Here is a 3,919-nt window from a genome sequence, read left to right as displayed (position 1 = left end):
AAAAATCTTATTGTGACTATGGCTGGGGTAATGCTCTTTCCTTTCACAAAGTATTTTAATCTCAAAGGTATCTATCACAGCCTCCGCTACTTTGCCAATTCAAGATAGTAAACTCATAGGCGGAGAGTCTTTAATAAAGTTTAAAGGTTTTTTTAATTTGGAAATAAAAACAACTTCTGCTAACTTCCAACGGTTTGGAAGGTAAGATATAGTTAAAATCGAATAAAAGGTCCGTTTACATAGGCAATAAGTCTTGGTGGTAGAATGTTTAAGCATTAGGTTCAATATACCTTCTGGTCCCACAGCCTTTTTGGTCTTTGGCGAGTTAATTATATTAATAATTTCTCCACAACGAGTAAAATAAAGATTGTCTAAAAACATTATTAGAGATCGCCTCATAGCAAGGTCCATCTTTATAGGTCATAGTGAAACTCTCGGAAAATGAGGACTAGTATAAAGCAAAAACGTTAGATTTATCCCTGGCAGTAGGTGCTACGCCATTTCCATAATACATGGGTGGTATGCTAAATAAATTGCGGCAAGGGTTGAGAGACCTTTTTAATTTCCATAACGACAAGACTGCAGGACTTAAAAATCCTAGAGCTTTAGTTCCCAAAGTTTGTTTATTTTATCCTTTAATAAATTAATAACTTTGTTGTAGACTTCTTTGGCCCTAAAAAAGCCAGTCTTTATATATTTTAATGTAAGGCGGCCTCTCCTTTTAATCATCTGCATAATAGCGGGAGGCATTTAGAAGGCTTAGAAGTGGAAGCAGAATTGTAAGCACTTCGGATTGTTGATTCTAGATGGTTGACCGCATCATTAATACCTGGCTCAGATGGCGGAAAAGTATATCTATTAAGATTCCGTCCAGTATGCTTGAAAAACTGACCAGTGAGTTATTTAGATAGTACTTGAGCCTTCAGGAAAAACAATGTTTCCCAGTTCGATAAGAACTGGGCTATGGTTGGAAGACAACTCGTAAATAGAATTGATACTTGAAGTGACGATTATATTTTTTAATACTGCAATGCCCAATACATCAGTGCTTCCACAGCGTATGAGGTTGGGTCACTTGGGCCTCGAATATGGGAATTGGATAAATTAACCCACTTAGCTAAGAGCTCCCCATTTCTATTCAAACAGTGGTTGTTCTAATTGGCGTGTTTGCAACTGAGGTCTCCAGTCAACAAAACTGAGCTCGATAAGCCAAAAATATATTCTAAGTGCTCATAAAATAACCCTACTCTAGGACTTGTAAGCTGATACCACTGATACGTCGCCATTCTTCTGTAATTTGATGCGTACTAATTGTTTCTAAACTCTGAAGATTGCTTGGATATAACTCCGTATATTGGATACCTCTCTGAACTAAAATTGCTACCCCTCCTTTTTTCGAGGTCATGCGACAGCACCTATAAGTGGTATAATAGGTATTTGAGACTTCATACCTTCTTCCAAGTGAGTTTCTAAAATGAGATATCAACTTGGTAACGAATAACAAGTTCAAGTAATTCAATTTTTTTTTGTTTCTTAAGCCGTTCCGCGTTCCAAGATAAAATCCTAATATTTTTTTAATAGCATTCATTATTCATTTCCGATTATTAAGTTTCTCCAATAAATCGCCTATGAATTTCGAAATTTGAATACTAATAGCCTCAGTTAGGGAGACTACTATATGATTAATTATTAAGTCACCTAAGTTAGTAAAGGATGTAGGTTTTCCTAGCACAACTCGACATTTTGCGAGCATAGCTCGTTCCTGGTTCTATAGAACAATTTCTGATAATTTCCTTACAGTTAATTCTCTCAATCTTTCTAAAAGAAGCGTTTTTAGGATGAAAGATACATCCTCTTTAGTTTGTAAAGGGACCGCCATTACAGTTTGCACATCTTGGCTTTTCATCATTTTCTTTAGGACATGACTTTGTGAAATGCTCTTTACCGCATTTAACACATTTGTAACCATAAAACAAATTTTTTCTCTATGTCTGAATAATAGGCATCTAAAGCATTTGACCAATCCTACCACCATTCTTTAAAGGATTCGCAGAGACTGTAATGTAGCCTACATTTCTTAGTTATATGTACTTTTTTCAGATTGAGGTAATTTAACAAGGACCAAAAGCACTGGAGTTCTGAGCTTGCCATAGTGTCGCATTTTGATGACTGCAGGAGGATGGGAACCTTCAATTTTCAGCTCTTGTTTAATATGCTCGCGTCTAGCTCAGTAAAGATGCCATGCAAGACCACCTTCACATCTTTTTCAAAAAGCAACTGCTAAGTATAGAATCCTTGACCATTGGCGTCAAGTAGGCCTGTAAGTTTCCCAAAGTCAATTTCAGAAGTTACCATAATTTTGATGGCGTGTGGCGCATCTTTAGCAGAGCAATAAATATCTTGTTAGCTTTAAGTTGTGAGGATAAAAGTTTCCAAACTGATTTATTACGAAGAATAAAAGGGGAGGATAAGAAGTTTTTTATTCTTATCACTATGAATATTGCTGTTAGTATTACTATTATTACTATTAATATTTCTATATTTATTACTATTAGTGTTATTATAGTTGTTGTTATTATTATTACCGCTATTATTATTGCTACTTTTATTATACTACTATCATCATTACTATCAGTGTTATCAAATATAATCAGTTATTATTAACATAGTTAGTGCTTGCATTTTTACTATATGAAGTACTATTTGGATTATTACTCTTGTTTTCTCACTCTGAGTTGTATGAATGCTTAAACTTTTAAGATATCTATCGGTACGGTTCGAACTTACGATATGTTCGTTATTAAAAGACCTTGACCAGTAGCAATTACAGAAATAAAAATATTTCCTGTAAGAAGTTCGAAGACTGGTTTCTCTCCCTTTCTTTGTTTAGGAGTCTTCACCTGCAAAAGATTCTCTTGATTTGTAAGTTCCCCAATAGTTTGTTTGCAGATCTTTGATGGTAGCTAGCAAATTAGCTACCGTATTCTGGGAGCTGTCTCTCTCCATAACCCTCTTGCGTTTAAACTATGGCGCCTTAACGTTTAAAATAAATTAAAACATAAGCAATCAATCAAAAGAGTACTCCGAGACCATTTATTTTAAGTGCTGGCATAGTACGGCCCAGTCTTCTTCAGATCTCAAACCGCTTAATCTTGAATTTATCAGAATTTTTGTTTGTAGAGAAGGTGTACACGTAACCACCGGACCAGAATAATGTGAGTTGGCACTTTGAGATTGCGCGACAATGCTCTATCCACTGAGCTACGGTCAAACTCACATCTTCAGTCCATTAGTTAGGTATACAACTTTCGTTAGAATTCCCCTTTTTCAGGGTGGGGCTCTAGTGCCCACCAGTGTAAGCTCCTTAGAGAGCTATAACGACTTGTCCCGAAGGACCAATAAAAGCGGAAAGTCACGGGCACCGACCTCCGCCATTCAGTCTAGTGTAGTGGAAAACCCTAAAAACCACCACCGGGAGAGGCCGCCCGGAAGACACCGACCACACCACCGCCAGCCAGGAGTCCCCACCAATGCCTCACCAGAAGAGAGGAGTTCCCTCCAATACCATTCTTATTTAATCTTTTAAGTTTAATATATCACTAAATAATCTAAAATATCTAGATTGGGTCACTATTATTGATGATTGATATTAAATAGATACTTTTTTTTACAAAAATGCTTGATATTTTCATTAATTTAAAATCTTGTTAAACTCCAAACGCCTACCCTGATCTCACATTGGGAGGGTTTGAAGCCAGCTAGTAAACAGCTTTTGTAAGGATTCTAATTATCGCTCTAAGGGACTAAGACATAGTGAGCAAAGTATATAGGCTGCCACTGCTAAACTAAATAAGTGCGACGTGGTTTGTGCGAAGTGAAGCTTTTATACTGGGACCTTCAGCTTGACCCTGTAGACGTC

The sequence above is a fragment of the Zophobas morio genome, unplaced genomic scaffold (assembly GCF_036711695.1).
Source record: "Zophobas morio isolate AGI-343-1 ecotype UQ-CSIRO unplaced genomic scaffold, CSIRO_AGI_Zmor_V1 ptg000666l, whole genome shotgun sequence".
NCBI lineage: Eukaryota > Metazoa > Arthropoda > Insecta > Coleoptera > Tenebrionidae > Zophobas > Zophobas morio.
This window is presented reverse-complemented; position numbering follows the sequence as displayed.